The sequence below is a fragment of the Lissotriton helveticus genome, chromosome 5_1 (assembly GCF_964261635.1).
Source record: "Lissotriton helveticus chromosome 5_1, aLisHel1.1, whole genome shotgun sequence".
NCBI classification, from domain to species: domain Eukaryota; kingdom Metazoa; phylum Chordata; class Amphibia; order Caudata; family Salamandridae; genus Lissotriton; species Lissotriton helveticus.
Window position 1 is genome coordinate 1,464,727,196 of NC_136065.1, and position 17,551 is coordinate 1,464,744,746.

Consider the following 17,551-nt stretch of genomic DNA (forward strand, 5'->3'; position numbering starts at 1 on the left):
CGGTGCTAATTCCCCCGTGGTGCGGGGGGAGGGGCCACGTGTGGCGCCACAGTGCTAGTGACGAGCCAAGCTCGTCATGCTGCGCAGTGTAGTTGTGCTCATGATGAGCTGGGCTTGTCACGACTCCGCCCACTCCTTTAGAACGCCCGCACAGGCGGGGAATAAGCCCCGCGGGGGGCATCCGCTGCAGTTATGACAAGCTCAGCTCCTCATGAGCACAGCTCCACTGTGCCTCATGTCGAACTGAGCTCATCATAAGCATGCAAGAGGTTAAGAACATACTGATGAAGAAGAAAAGGATTAAATTGTCAGGAGTCTTGATAATGCGTTCAGTATCCAACTTTTATTCATTTTTCAACACATGATTCTTTTCAGTTGTCCCAGCCAGTATGTTTCATCCCCTAGGACTTCATCAGGTCTGTAAATGAAATAAAAAAATATATACATCACTTATGAATAATGCCTATTAGACATTAATGCAAAACACATTAATAAATGTCTATACATTCACCCACAGGGTCTCCGCACACCAAGACTCCCCACCTATATACAAAAGAATCCCATAGTAGAGATAAAGCCATTTTATTGTAATTCTCTTTAGTGTAATACATACACATTTATTTATCAATTTCATTACCCCAAACACCATGATTATAGGTGGGGGCAGCTGTGATAAATTATCAATAATGTATATCACCCAAGTTAAAATATGTGTCTACTCAGTAAGTTTTGGGCCCTTGCCTGTAGAGGGTACTTGACCCACCCATGTGAGTGAGGTACCATTTTTATCGTGAGACCTGGGGCAATGCTGGGTAGTAGGAAATTTGTGGATCCACGCAGATTCCAGAAGTTTCCCACACAGAAATTTGAGAAAAAAAAGATTTGTTTTTGGCTAAATTTGAGGTTTGCAGGGGATTCTGGGTAGGAAAATGTTGGGGGACCCATGCAAGCCATACCTCGCTGGAATGCCCGGGGTGTCTAGCTTTCACAAATGTGTGTGTTTACTAGGTTTCTCTAGATGGCCAACGAGCCCGGGGCCAAAAACACATGGGACCCTCCTTGCAAAACCAGGTTGTTTTGTGATAGGTAATTTTGATGTTGCATCAATAGGTTTTGGGCCCTTGCCTGTCACAGTTACTTGACCCAACCACACGAGTGAGGTACCATTTTTTATCAGGAGATCTGGGGGAACGCTGGGTTGTAGAAAATCTGTGGATCCAAGCAGAGTCCAGAACTTTCCACAGAGCAATTTGAGAAAAAAGTGATATTTTCAGCTAAATTTGAGGTTTGCAGGGGATTCTGTATAGGAAAATGTTGGTGAACCCATGCAAGCAATACCTCGCTGGACTAACTCTGGTGTCTAGTTTTCAGAAATGTGTGGGATTAGTAGGTTTCCCTAGATGGCCGCCGAGTCTGTGGCCAAAAACTCATGGGACCCCCTTACAAAACCAGGTTGGTTTGTGAAGGGTAAGTTTGATGTTGCCTCAATTGATTTTGGGCCCTTTCCTGCCGCGGGTACTTGGCCCACCCACACAAGGGAGGTACCATTACTATTGGGATACTTGGAGAAATGCTGGGGAAAGGAAATGTGTTGTCTGTTTCTGAAGCGGTAACATTTTGGCTCAATAATTCAAGGAAAATGTGACAGTCACAGTTTGAGGTTTGCAATTCATTGTGGGTAAGATAACTTGTGGATCCACAAGAGAGACATCACCATGTACTCCCATGGGTGTTTAGTTTACGACAATATCTACAGTTGGTGGGTTTTTCTTAGAAAAATGTATACCTTGGAAGAGAGACAAAATAGACAAATATTACTGCACAGCCATCTATTCCTCAAGCACACTCATATTGGTTGGATTTGGCACGAGGGTGAGTGATGGTTCAGTTTATAAAATGTTATTAACAATAGAGTTCACAAAAATGAAATGCACTGTCAATAATTGAAAGGACAAAACACTGAACCAGTGACTGGCAGATCGTGAGCTGTAAAGCCACGTCAAGGCCCCAACCACTTTACAGGCCATTCACACACCTTTCATACGTGATACACACAAGACCATTCACACCACCGGCACAAAACCAACACATTACAACATTCACAAAAAGGGACAAGGTACACCCTGCTTGAGTAAGATAGAAAAGACAAATATTTCTGCACAACTCTCTTTTCCTCAAGCACACATACATACTGGTTGGATTTGGCACGAGGATGAGTGATCGTTCAGTATATACAGTTTTATTAGCACGAGATTTCACAAAAATGAAATTAACTGTTAATAATTGAAAGGACAAGAAACTGAACCATTGACTGCTCGTGAGCTGTAAATCCATGACAAGGCACCAACCTCTTAACAGGCTATTCACACACCTTTCATACGTGTGACACTTATAAAATCATTCACACTGCCATTCACGGGCCCAGCACATTACAACACTTACACCAGCAGACAGCCCCATTCAAGGGCCCATCACTTTCACATGCCCAGATTCCTCAAACAGCAACCATACCAGCTCACGGATTGCATGGAGTGGTGTTTGGCTAACAATGTTTTTAGTGACCAGCGGCAAGTCACTACTCACACACCGCCAGCTAAGCGCCAGTCCACGCACACCGCCAGCTGAGCACCAGTCCACGCAAACCTATAGCCAAGTGCAAGTCCACCCACACCACTAGCCAAGCGCCAGTTCACACACACTGCCAGCCAAGCACCAGTCCACAGACACCACCAGCCAAGCACCAGTCCACACACACTACCAGCCAAGCGCCAGTCCACGCACACCACCAGCCAAGCGCCAGTTTAAACACACCACTAGCCAAGCGCCAGACAATGCACACCGCGAGCCAAGCGCCAGTCCTGGCACACCTCCAGCCAAGCACAAGTCCACCCACACTGTCAGCCAAGCGCAAGTCCACCCACACAGCCAGCCAAGCACCAGTCCACATACACTGCTAGCCAAGCGCCAGTCTACACACACTGCTAGTTAAGCACCAGTCCAGGCACACCGCCAGCCTCGCGCAAGTCCATGCACACCGCCAGCCAAGCGCCAGTCCACACACACCTCCAGCCAAGTACCATCCTACACACACTGCCATCACATTTGAGATATTTTACACAAAAAGAAAACACAAACAAATTGCAAATAGATATGAATCTACTAACACAAAATCTGAAACTAAATACATTGCATGAATGCCAACTGAACGAAAAATATAAAACAATACCGACTGGGCAGTTCACTTTACCACTCATGGATGCTCCCAAAAATTACATTCTAAAACAAGCAGGTACACACAGCCCAGGGTTAGAAAGGCACTCGGGGCAGTACATACGAGTCTCTTTCTGCATACCTATACGCCAACAGACTCTACATTAAGTATGGGCGGATCTAGCGGACCTCGTGTACGCGAATTTGTGTATTTACGGATTCGCAATCAGCAAAATCCGCGAACTCTCGCGGATTTGCGGATTTTTCTGTTTTTTGTGTTGGCGAGCGTTCGCGAGGATTTGTGGACCATTTCGCAATTGCGAACTTACTTTTCGGCTCGCCACGGCCGCGACTATGTTGTTTCTACGTCTGGTTTATCATCACAGGTTCACAGCACCCTCTGTTTCACCACTGCCACCCTCTGGTACACCCATGCCACCCTCTGGTACATCCTCACTGCCACCCATTAGGTTTGTTTATCACTGTAGATTATGGGGGTGAAAAAAAGCAAGCACACCTGCCCTGCTTCAACTGCCATGAATTAATTTGGGGTTGATTAATGTGTCAGTGATTTTGAAACTTCCAGTCTGGCTGGCACCTGCTTCCTTCCTTATCTGTAATTTGCTTTCTGTTGCAGTGAACGCAAGCACACCTGCCCTTCTTCAACTGCCATGAATTAATTTGGGGGTCATTAATGTGTCAGTAATTTTGAAACTTCCAGTCTGGCTGGCACCTGCTTCCTTCCTTATCTGTAATTTCCTTTCTGTTGCAGTGAAATTTTTTTTCACAGGACCTTTATGGTCTACTTGTAGCTATTCTATGAGCCTGCTGTTTGGGTCATAGCAGGGTCATAGAATAGTTGCAAATAGGCAACTGAACTCTGGAGGGGCCCCTCAGGAAGCACTAGAGTGAATGGTTACTAATGTTAAGTTTGAACTTTTGCACTTGCTGATTGCTTTCAGTTTAGCAAAAATCGTTTTTCTGCAATTTCGCGCCATTTGCGGGGCGCGAATCCGTGCGAGATCGATTTCGGAAGCCGCGAATGCGTGCGAATACACAATTATTTTTTTTGCGGCGTGTATGTTCGCGTGATTTTTTGCATGTTCGCAAGGCGCTTGTAGCGATACGTTTGCGAAGTTACCCTAACGGTCGTACACGGGCGCGGCCATCTTGTTTGCGTGATGTAATTCAGTTTCCGGCCGCTATGTGTAATCTCGCAAAGTGTGCTGCTCGCTAGTACAATTTCGCGCGTGATCGCGAGGAAAATCTCGCGCGAACTTACCCATGCGGTCGTGAACGGGCGCGGCCATCTTGTTTCTCATTCATTGCTATGGTTCTGGGCATGCTTTCTGTATCCTCTCTGAATCTCTTCCATCCTTTGCTTGTTTGAAGTTTTTTTGATCTATTTTACTTATTATCTATCCCTCTATTTTTCTAGCTCTATGTTTTTGTGTTTTCTGCTACTTTTTGTTAATTTTAAACTACTTTTTTAAACTCTTTCCTTTTCTTCTTCCCTATTCTATTTCTTCCTTACTATTTACATTCATTTCTGCCCAGACCATGGTAAAGGGAGCCGGGAAGCACCCTCAGAAGGGGAAGGGTCCCGCACCCCGTGCCCGGCTCCCGTGCGGGCGTTTGAGGGGGGAGCTAGTGATGCCACGGGAGATCTTTAGCGCGGAGGAGGTGGCCGCACTAATATTCCACGTCCAGCGCCGCCTCCCCAAGACCATCCTGGGAGGCGGCAAGATCGCAACCGGCTATGGCATCCGGGAGCGCCAGAAGCGGTGGGAGAAGGTGTGCCGGGCCATGTTTAAGCTCTCTGGGGTCCGGCGCACCTATAACCAGGCCACCCACCGCTGGACAGATGTCATGGACCGGGAACGCGACTTGCTGGACACGCTCGGCGTAGAGGTCCCCGGGCTTGGTGAGTAGTAGTAGCTATTTCTAGCTATTTCATCACTACTCTGTTTTATCCGGCTCTGTTATTTGCAAATCTTTGTTCTTTACCAAGAGCAATAACGCTGCCGATTACATTGTAGGTAAATTATATTTCAAAATCTTCTATGCATTTCAGGTGCACTGCTCTCCTTCTCAGTAGCCTTGCTTGCTACTATGCTTATTTGTTTTGTATTTTGTGTTCATTTCATTGGCCTGAGAAATTATGTATGAGTGTAGTGTAAAGAACTGCGTAATGCTAGACACTAAGGGTCATATTTTCAATTACCGGCGCATCCCTGCAAAGTAGCAGGGATGCGGCAGTAATTGTGCGCCATGCCACCACCACCACCCATGGGCCCAAAACGTCACAGAAGCCTTACGCATCTGTGCCGTAAAGGCGGCGCATTGCTGGAGTTGCGTGCCAGCAATGTTCTGGGGTGCCCTATCTCCCCAATGCTGCATCAAGCCGTACGTCGGCTTCAAGCAGGCGCAGTCTTTCAGTCACGCATCATTGTCCTAAAAGTGACTGATTGACATCTTGTAGATTTCCCTCAGCCACTTTTAGGATTCGTTCCTGCGCAGGAACGCCCTCCCTTGCGCCGGAACGCCCCCTGATGGCGCAGGGCTTTACAACGTGATGCATCTCCCATATGCGTCATTTTTTTTTTATATATACGCCGCACCATGGCGCCTCTTTTGTTCTGCCGCTGCGTCACAAAAGTCACGCAACAATGGAGTAAAATGAGCCGCAAGGGACTTCTAAATCAGCCCCAACAGACTGAAGTCCAGTACTTCCTTTAGACACATGGCTATAAGAAGAAATAGTGGTGGTGGTCGGTGGATTGATAGTTTGAGTATTCACTGATCTGCAAGCACGATGGACTTTGTCTGTCACTTCGCGTGCTGCGGACTGCTGCCTGCCAGGCCTAGGCAAACCTTTCTAGTAGTCTGTTTAGTGAGTTACATAGGAACTTTCAAAGTCAACGGTCCGCAAATCAGGCAATACGAATAACGTAGTATACCATATGAGATTGGTCAATATATCCTGTGGAATAGTTGTCTATCTATTTGCTATTTCTCCAAAATATTTTGTTATTGTTCTTTTGAAATGTTTGATTTGGTTGACAAATCTCCTCCATGTTTTCTGGTCTTTCTTTCTTTCATGTTGTACATCAGCTCCCCCCAAGGGCAAGAGGACACAGGAGGAGGAGGAGGGTGCTGTTCAGGAGGATGCAGGCCAGGATCGGGCAGGCGAGGGCTCCTTTGCTGGCCCCAGTAAGTTTTAATTTTAATATAGAGTACCTATTTTTTCCTAGCGTTCCTCATTCGATTTTTTCTAAATCGTCTTTGATCTTCTTGTAGACTGGATCTAAATTCTTATCCTGCCTCGACTATGACTCCCTGTGGTATTACTAGATTATTCTTATTAGCTAACTAAGATTGCACATTTGGCAATTCCATTGGACTCCCATTCTAGTCAGCAATAGCTCTATGCACTGAGTGCAGTCCTCTGGGATTGTCCATAATGTCTTTTCAAGTCTTCTAAATGTTTATGCTTTGACAATTGCCAACAATAAAAAGGTGAATGACCACCAAGAAAGAATAAGATACTACTTTACTTTTGGTTTGGATAGGAGGACAATCCATTCTACTACTGTTGCAGGGACAAATCTGCACAAACCGAACTATGAACACTAAATAGTGCATTGTTTATCAATTATAATAGGCGCAGGTAGACTTTCTTTCCACATACCTCAGTGATATCAGACTTTGAAGAACCCCCAATCTCCTTACTGACTAGATAGTGTGGTAGAGTCATTTAGCTCCCAAAGTCACCGATGATTGATCCCCAATGATGATTAGATTATCCAACGCAGGACAAGAGTACGGAGTCAGTCAAGAAGTGTCAGAGGCACTCATGCTTGCAAAAATTCCAAAACCTTTAGCTCATCCACTCCAGTCTGGAGGACCAAAAACCACAGAGTCTATTTAAGTTTAAAAGCTTTATTAAAACTAAACACATTTATTAAAATACAGTTTGTCATAAAAGTAAAAGTTTAACTGAAAATGGAAAAGTGCTTAGTGCTAACGATTAATTGGACACATTTCTTGTGGTCGAGCTGAGCTCTCACCTGGTTTGAACTTGAGCTTGACCCTGATCGTGTTCTTAGAAGTCAAGCTTCTGTTAGGAGAAAAAGTGGCGTGTGTTAAAAATAAAAAGCAAGCATTCATCAGTTGTGCCAAAAAGTGCAGCAAGACAACAGCCTTCCCTGGAAAAAGGGACATTTTTACTTTAGAGTATACAGTTACAAATTATTACATTGTATTTCGTTTTATTAACATTTCTTTATTCCTCCTAGACCAAATATTATATAGTAGTGAGTGGTGTATTTCTAACATTCTTAAATGTACTTTGTAGGTGTAACATCTGGTGGCGGGGCCAGCGCGGAGGTGGTGGTGTTGGACGAGGACTCTTGGGAGGATGCGGTGCAAGTGCCGGACGTTCCTGTGAGGGTTCACACGGTGGTGGCTTGAAGAGGTAAGCTATATATTCCTCACTTATTGAGATTGAAGACTGCATAGTGTGCTTTCTGCACGGGTGTATAATAAATCAACCAGGTAGTAGCCTCCTCTAAATGTACTTCGACTTAGCTGTGAAGTTTTTGGTGAGAAGAATCCCAATAAGATCTTAGATGAACTTGATGGATGGGATGAACGAAAAGCGAAAGAAGGGTGTAAGTAAGTGTGGAAGGACGAGAAATGTTATGACGGCTGGCAAAGAAGAATGATATGTGTTTGCTTGGTCCCCGAGGGGGCTGGGAAGGAAAGAATATGGTATGGTGCATGGCTGGGTCAATGATGAAGCAAGGATGGGTGGAAGGAGAACAGCCTGGGTGGGTGAAACAGAAACTGTATGTGTGCATATACTTTGAATGGATGGATGCCTGGAGCATGGTATTATCTGACTCTTAGATAGCATATGTGTATCTAGAGAGAGTAGATGGTCACTGGATGAACTAAGTGTTACCTTGAAGAGCATGTAACACCGCACCCGCACGTCCGTTCCAGTGTAGGGAAGGCAACTGGCAAGGAAAAGAAATTGTAAATTTGTCCAATACTACCACGAATAGTAGCAGTAGTTTGTATTGCAACTGCAAGCACAGCATATATCCGGTTATTACGGTGGACACTCCGTACCCCTCTTAATAACTTTAGTTTAGTAGTAGTACGTCATTCATGTGTGGGTGTATCACTGTTCACTCAATAATAAGCAAAGCACCTAAAGTCATCCCATATGTCATCAAATACATTCCATGTGAAGTGATAGATAATCAAATTATTTAGCTTCTTCATTTTCCTTTTCTAGTACTCATTTGCACTGTAGGGTGAAAGGTAAATTAATTAAGCAGTAGCCCTTGTAACAGAGTATTCTCAGTGCCACCCGTAATAGAAAAGTAATAGCTTCACCACCTGCATGTACTGGACCGGTACAGTAACGCAAGTCTGTCTCACTCATCATGGTGTGCGTCTGTTTTTCTCGGGTGCAAGTTCACTGCGCTGGCATTCTGCCGGCTTGCATAAGATAACGTACCAATTTTCCTAAACAAGAGAGAAGAAGAAGAATAAGACTGGTGTACTGTCATAGTCGACTGTAATGGAAGTCCATAGTGGTCGTAGAATTTGTTCATTAAACTCCCACTAATGTTAGAGCAAGGATGCAGAAGTGGGAGGTTAGATAGATACTGTCCTCAATAGTTATGTACTGTGCTTTCAATTTGCTACTTGTACTGTGACACAACTTTCGGCTCAATCACTTTGTGTTATTAATGTTAAGGAGCATTGGTTACAGACTATGTCTTTCTTTCTTCATATAGTTGCTCCTTCCAAATCGACATCCCGGAGGGAGCAGGCTCGAATGGCCCGGCAACGGAGGCTGGATGCCACTGTCACCGAATATCGGCGGCTGGTGGCCCTGGAGGAGGAGGACACGCAGTCAACCGGTGGAACCACAACATCCTCCACTGGGACAGCTGCATCCTCCTCCGTGCCCCCACGGGATGCCAGCCAGCACAGTGCTCCAGCGGTACGGAGCCGGGCTACCAAAGCCAACCGCCACCGCCAAGCAGCAAAGACACCAGCTGCCCCCCACAGGAGTTGCAAGGCACGCCAGCACCGCTTAGGACTCAGAGTGTCCTACCTGGAGCAGGAGGTCCATAACTATAAGAACTTGGTGGAAGGCCTCCGCTTCGACCATGCCACCCTCCGTAAGGAGTATGATGCCCTGGCCGCTAAATTCACCAGCACCCTCCAGTAGTGTAGTGTCCCTTGCCCTTTTTTTAGAGACTTTTGGGGGGTGGGATTTGGGAGTTGGGTTCTTTTTGGGACTTTTGAAAGACAATCGTTGGTGTTAGGGAGGGTCTTGAGGGAGATTATTTTGTTAGGGCTACATAAATATACTTTTTTAAACTTTATCTGACCATACCTGTTTTTTACTGCTTTTAAGTCTGGTGGGTGGGGGTTTAACAGTAAGTTTGTTTTCCTGAAGAGTCCTAGGACTTTAGTAGTACTACCGTCAATCTCTCGTCTAGTCCTAATACTCCATTATACTACCTCCCACCAAACGCTTATCTTACCTGTAATTTGTGTTTGAAATTAGGGCTAGGCCCAGGGCTGGCTCCACGGGAAATGGGGATTAAGGTTGGCAATCCTGGGCGGATGAAATGTCCTCATTGCGGTGGTACTAGTGGTGTGACACAGTGGCAGTTGCATGCCTATGGGAAAAAAGAAAACGAAACCTGGTTTGTCCTTACTGTAGCATTACAACGGTTACGGTACGATAGAGAATATAGCAGGTGACAGTACACTAGAACAGTGCCACAATGTAGCCTAACAAATGGTAAAGTATTGCAAGTATAACTAGTACTTGCGTTGAATTTATTTGACATTGGCTCCTACTACTACAAGAAATAGTACTGAAGCTGAGTAAGTCTAGAATATATCCTCGGATTCCTTCACCAGCCTGTTGCTATGACCTTATCCTCCCCAGCAAGTGTGTGGAATTATTGATGTCATTTAGTCACACATCAAGCAAAACCACACAGCCCGGGGGAAGAGGGTTAGGGTTTGGAAAATGGATGGGAATGGGGGTTTCTTTTTGGGTAGGTTTTGTTGAGAGAAGAAAAAAAAAGCACAGCATGGACAAACAATAATTGAAGATAAAGAAATCTTTGGGTACAAACTAAAGCTAACCACAAATTTTTAAGTGACATAAAGGAAGTGCATGCCCTACTGCATGCATTGTTTCTGAAAAGTAAGTAGTACTAGAATGCGACAGTACAGGGCTGCAGCGTTTTGACTAGCCTATCTCTGCACTCAGTGAAACACTTCTTACATTAAATTAGGTTTAAAAATTAGCCGAATGAAAACCTATAGAATGGCTGTAGGGATCAATTTAGAAGCAGAGAGAGATCCAAGAAATGCAGTCAGACTCATAGAAGAAAACAATGGATACTGCATCTGTATGTTGTTGGAGTTGCCCTTTTGAATTTGGTAAGTAAGTTGCATGCAGCAAACAATTCCTCTTATTAGCGGCACTCCTCCATTCCAGCTGACGCTTCGTCAATCAATGTTGGTGACCACTGACAGAAGACACCCTGTCCACTGCCTGCCTGGCGGATGTTGACTGAAACCCGGCCTGTAATTATTGAACGGAAAACAGGAAGTGCTATTACAATACCACTGATAAATAAATATAAGGTATGTACGCTGTGTGCGCCTTTTTGTAGCGTGGATCCAGAATAGTAGCAAAAATGTAATGCTTTTCTGAGTTGGTCATTTTAAGACGTTCATCACCACGTAGGCGCTCTAATAATTTCTCCGACAAAACAAAATGGTCTTTGTTTTTTTCATCTTTTTCCAAATCAGAAGACACCGCCTTCAGTTGGTGCTCCAGCATGCACAACAATGGGATAGCTTTTCCCAAATTACAGTCCTCCTTGCTGACTGCACGCGTGAAGACCTCAAAAGGACGAAGCATTTCTGTCAGGCTTTTAACTATTTCCCAGTGCGCCGCATCCATCCTCAGGTCCTTCTGAGCTGTACCCAGTGTTAAGAAATAGTGATCGAGTACCGTATACTGCTCATACAGACGCTCAAGCATGTAGAAGGTTGAGTTCCAACGTGTTGCCACCTCCTGGATGAGTGCTTTCACTGGCATTCGACGTTCATGTAGCAGGCTCCTCAGATGCTTCCGGGCCTTAAAAGAATGGCTGAAATGGTTGCACTTTTCGGCAGGTGGCCATTACCTCGCACGCTGGACTGTCTTTATCACTCAAGAATTTTTGAACTACCAGGTTGATACAGTGCACCAAACACGGCACTCTGAAATAGTCACCCAGCGCCATGGCCTTAACTACATTGGCGCCATTATCCGTGGAAACATAACCAATCTGGCGTTTTTTTGGGGACAGCCAGTGAAAGACCTTTTTGTTAAACTCGTCCAAAATGTTTCGTGCTGTGTGACTTTTCTCCAAGCCAAACATGGCTAGTGTTGCATGTTTCCGAGCAGCTTTAAAAACTTGGTCCGGGTCAACACCTGCGTTTAGCTTTGCTTTAACCCTTGAAAAAGAGACACAGTGTGCAGTGATGCACATGTAATCAGCGCCTGCGCCACTGGTCCACATGTCTGTTGTCAGATGTATAGTGTGAACAGCACTCTTCTGCAAAGCTGCCCCAATCACCTCCAGCACATCTTCATGTAGTGCTGGAACCACAACTCTGGCAAAATAGAACCGGCTAGGAACCTTCCATTTAGGGCAGAGCGCTGCCACTAATTCTAGAAAACCTACCGCTTCTACAAAACAAAAAGGGAGAAGGTCCACAGCTAGCATTTTAGCCAGCTTAGTGTTATACAGACGCGTCAGTGGGTGGTTGCGTTCATATGGCGCGTCTGAACAAAACATGGTTCTAATGTTTCCCTGGACCAAGCATTTACGGGATGATAATGACTTCTTTGACCCAATTATGCTCGCTGGTGAACTTTTTCGCGTTGGTGTCTCACTCGCTCCAACACTCTTAGTGTGCCTCACATGGGGTGTGCTGCTGACAGGGGTACTGGGTGTAAGTGAAGTGTTTGACACGTCTTCTTCCTCCTCGTCATCATCAGATGAAACATCAACGTTTTCTTGACTTCCAATTCGGGCTTCCTTGATCGCCTTTAGGTGCGCAAACCATTGGATAGTGTGCTGTCTCCTAAGATGACCTCTCTGGCCTCCGGTACCATAGTTGGTACCAAACTCACCACGACTAACTGCAACCTTACAAATGGTACAAATGGCGAACTTTTCCCTTTTTGGGCAAACAGTAAAGAAGTCCCAAACTGGGGACTTGAAGTGTCTGTGGGGGCCGGAGGAGGCGGCGATACTGGTGGTGGTGGTCATGCTGCTAATGCCAGATGAAGTGGAGGATCTGGATTGCCCAACTTTTGTACATTGTGCACTTTCACCGCCACTAATTAAGGTCGAGGTGGATGGAGGTCCCTTCTTGTGAGAAAGAAATATGGAAGCGGTACGAGTTGGTGTACTACTTAACTCCAATGATTGTGGTGTTTCCACTGCCTCCTCGTTGACAACATCATCATCATCACGCTCAGCAGCTTTTCGGGCTAGGGTCAAAATGTCTGTTTGCTGCATGCCCGCGGGGGCTGCAGTGACCTTTATTATGACTGGGTCGTCGTTGTCAGAGTCTTCATCAGCAGCAGTATCCGCCACTTCTTGTTGAGCCTCATCATCACACTCCATAACTCTGAGACTTTGGACGAGCTTCCTTTTATGCTTAACTACCTTTGTCAGATCATGTGCCTCACTATCAGACGGCAGTGGTGCTGGTTCCCAATTTTGATCCGTATCATCAGAAGGAGGTGTGCTTGAAGAAGATGTAGACACCACCCTTGATCTCTTCCTTGCTAGGGGTGTGGAAGACAATGAATGATCATCAGGAGGAGTGTCTTCCTCAAATGATACCTCACCTTGATTGTCGATTTCCTGATGTGCCCCTACTTCGGGAGGAACAACTATTGTGGGCACTTGCGACCCTCCATGCACCTCTGCTTGCGCATCTCCTTGCGCTGCCTCTCCTTCCACATGTACTTGGGCTTGTACTTGCACATGTGGTTTTTGTTGCGGCTGTGGTTGTTCAACACTCGTCAGATGAGTTACAACAACCTGTGTTGATTGAGGGACATTGCTGCTACTTTCTTGCGATGAGCCAACATCACTGGTCGATGGTGATTGAACAACTAGACTAAGTGCCTCTGCAGCAGTGAAGGGCTTGGACTTAAGTTGGCGCGGTGGTGGTGGTGGCACTGAGTCCAATGGAGCGGGGGTGCTGCTCCCAGCTTGGTCCCCAGCAGATCCCGCTGCTGCTGCAGGCATACTTTTTTTTTTACTCCCCAAAAAAGGGGCGGCCGGCACACCAGTCTCCTTGGTAACTTGCTTCTTCTGCTCCTTACTGGCAACTTTCTTGCTAGAGGAGCTACGGGTAACTTTTTTTGGGGCCATCTTCTTCAGAGCAGGTCAGAACAGCAGGCAGCAATTGCACGAGTTGCAGAGTTGTCTGTGTCCAGACGTGACGTCGTGTGACGTTATGCTGCACACACACACCGCTGCAGGACTTCTTCCTGGCACTGGTGGTTCTCTTGAGTCTTGTGCACCTAAAAGCAATGGAAGACAGAGGAACATCAGTTCAGTTATACAACCCAAAAAATCGAAAAACACAGAAAAATCAGCACAATCCCATGCCATCCATGATGTTTACATTCAAGACACCCCACAGAAAGACTAGGCCCATGCAACACTCACTACCCCTGGGCATAATGGATGAAAAGTAGGCAAAATAAATGCAGGCATCAGACACTGCCTCTCTTCAAAATGGCCCCTTGCACCCCAAGCACATGTTGCCTGTACCAGCCAGCACTCAAGATGGCCACCACCACCACCACCCACATGGCCAGTCCACATCAACAGTACACCCCAAAAAAACTGAAAAACACCCAAAAATCACCACAATCCAATGCCATCCAGGATGTTTACATTAAAGATAGTGAGACCACAGGCACACTCAGTCCATGCACCACTACCCCTGGGCAAAAGGCCACACCAGCAGCCCCAAAAAACCGACAAAAACAACAAAAATCAGCACAATCCCAGCCCATCCATGGCCTCAATGGTGTTTAAATACAACAAAACAGTTGTATCATGCACCCATAACCAACCCTGGTCCTACTGGATACTGTGGCTACCCACAATATATTTTATTTAATGTTCTGAAAAAGTTCCAAAATTGTAGTTGCAGCAACTGTAATGCCCCAAACAAACTTACTTGTGAAAGTTGATTTCTAATCCAAAAGTGATCCAAAGAAAGTCAAACAGGCCTCAAATCCAAATATCCAGCAGCACCCACAAAAAGTAATCCTTCCAGGTCAAGGTCCAAATGAAAGTGACCAGCACATGAAGAAAGCACTGGGAGGAGCCTGCTGGACAGGAACAGGAAGTTGGAGACTGTGAGGCACTTCCTTCCCCCCCCCAAAAAATGGACTCCTTGCAAAAAAAAAGGCCATGCAAATGTCAACCTGAGGAGTGATTCTGATAAAAATCATCATTTTCTGAAGGTTTATCCTGTTTGCTGGTGGATTTCTTGTGCTGAATTGCAAAATCTCTATTTCGCGAGTGCGAGATTGTTCCTGTCCGCCGCAACTACGTGTTCGCAATTGCGAACTCTCGCGAGGCGTGCTGTGCAAGGTGGCAAGCCGCGATTACGTATTTGCGGGCGCCAAACTCCCGCGGGATCCCGCAGCAAGATCCAAAATGGCGCAGCACTCGCAAAATATGATCGAGAAAAACAACTCGGCAAACACTTAATGACGGAAAGTGAACACCGTGCACCACGCCGCGCGCCGCAATATTGTATCACCAAGCCAAAAATCCGCCGCGAGCGAATTTACGGATTTTCGACAAATTCCCGAGAATTTGCCGAAAATCCGAAAAATACGCGAGCGGAACGGATTTTATGCCCATGCTTACTCTACATCTTCTACTGGGAAAGTCTTTTGAGGGTGTGGGAGGAATGTGAGCAGGAAAGTGGAGATCTTGCAGTCTAGCCACATCCTCCACCACTGCAACTCTAGGAACACTTGCCTGTTCGACTAGAAGAAGGCTGCCTATTACAGACTCCTGAAACTTAGCAAAAGTCATCTTTGACTCAGGACAAGAATCCTTGAATACAACAAAACATTAAAGGTTAACAAGTGAAAAAGATGGATAGCCAACTTCTTATACCAAATGTAAACCTTACTAAGAACAGCGTAAGCTTCCAACCTCTGAACTACTCTATCAACAACACCCATGTGCCTATTATAGTCTAAAATGCACACAGGTTTGCCGGCTTCAGCAACCTGACCCCAAACAGTCACAGGTGAAGTGCTTTCATCATGGATGGTAGTCAGCATGTAGACATCTCTCCTGTCTGAAAACTTCGCAGCTACAAGTTCCTAGCAATGCACTGCATTATCCCTGCACAATCTCTTGGCAAACAAGATCTTTTGGGAAACCTTTATGGTTAGAGCGGATTCTGCCACAAGAAACAGTGTACACACCGGTGTAGAAGTTATCTACATATGTATGGTGACCTTTGTTCAAAAGTCCTCTGTCAAGATTCCACACAATTTTCTCAGTCACTCCAAAAGTGGATGAACAACCAAGGGGGTTATTTCTGGATTCCTTACCGGTGTACACCCTGCAATTAGAGACATATCCAGTCCTACAGTCACACAGCATATACAGCTTAATTCCATAGAGTGCCCTCTTAATAGGAATGTATTGCCTAAAAAACAAGTAGCCCTTGAACAACACCAAAGACTCATCCACTGCTATTTCTTTCCCTGGACCATAGATCTCAGAAAATCGATCAACAAAGTGATCAACGACAGGCCTAATCTTAAAAAGACAGTCAAAATCAGGGTGAACTTGTGGCAACGCTAAACCGTTATCGACAAAAAGCAGCATCCGAATAAGAAGCAAATACCTATCATGAAAAACCATGGGCGAAGTACTACGCTACGCTCAAGTAGTGTGCAAAGTTTGCACTACTTCACACTACACAAATTGCATGTAGCACAGTACAAACACACAAAGCGTTCATTTTTTGCTTGCTCCCGGTCCTCAACGTCAAGTTGGCGAGCGAGCAAAATGACATCCAGGCAAGACTTTTTCCTTGCTCACGATCAGCAACATCAATTGCTGATCACAAGCGTGGAAAATAAACCTCCCGGCGAGATTCTCAACGCGGGGAGGTCAGGTTCCTCATTGCGAGTAGTCGCGTAAGCTCATGACCGCTCGCGATGAGAAACTACCAGTCTGCGTTGAGAAAGCTGCCGCTCGAGTAGAAATCTACTTGAGCAGCAGAAAACGTCTGCTTGCACTGTGCAAGTTGCGGTTTGCACTGATTGCACAGTGCGGACAAGCATCCGGCACTGTGCAATCAGTGCGAACAGCATATTGCACAGTGCACTATGCAGTTCGCGTAGCTCGCGTAGTGTGAAGTGCACTTCGGGTAGCTAGGCGCAGCGCTACTACGTGAACTACACCCAGGGTTAATCACGTCCCACGACTGCCAGCAAATGACTAGTAGGCCAATATGAAGACAATGATGCTTCCTTAGCAAGCCCATCAAAAAAGTTAAACCCAAGAACTTCTTTATCTCTTATAGATTTGTGTGAGTCCCACGGGTAGCTCTAGAATGGGGCCTAAGGCTGGCACTATTGTCCCTCAAAAACTGTTTGGCATACAAATTAGTCTGCTCAACAATTTCTGCCAAAAACACATCGTCCCAAACCAACTGAAAAAAAATTATCAGCAAAAAGTTTTCTGTATTCACTCTATAACCTGGAACACCAATAAAGTCTGCCCATGCCTGGGACAACCCAGAAGTCATCACTTCCAACTGGAACCCTTGAAGCCACAGGCTGCAGCCCAGATGCATCTTGCTGCACTATCGGCAAATCAATGTCCTCCTCTAAAACAGGCACTTCATCCACACTAAGAGTAGCTTCATCCACACTGTGAGTAGCTTCATCATATGACGATTCCATGTAGAGAGAAAACTCACTCCCTGAATCTTCCCCTCCCTCCTCTGCCTCAGATGCAGAGTCAGTCTCTGAACCATGGTCAGAGGAAGACTCAAAAGGCATACCAACAACCTGCTGAGCAGTAACTCTGCCGCTAGCCATTATCCTTACTAAGAAAGGAGACTGCAAAAACAAGTCAACAACAACAAACACTGTGCAGAATAAGTAAGTAAAAAAAATGTGTGCCTTTATCACAAAGATCTATATACTCAAACTATACAA

The 17,551-nt window shown here is 45.6% G+C and overlaps 1 long non-coding RNA gene across 1 annotated transcript in view; it reads right to left on the bottom strand.

Annotated features, from left to right (window-relative positions):
* Positions 1-311: 311 nt before the first annotated feature.
* Positions 312-17,551, bottom strand: part of LOC144753652 (uncharacterized) — a 427,248-nt gene continuing 410,008 nt past the window's right edge. The window contains exon 3 of the long non-coding RNA XR_013594456.1: positions 312-418. This is a non-coding gene — a long non-coding RNA (uncharacterized LOC144753652). The remainder of the gene's footprint in view (positions 419-17,551) is intronic.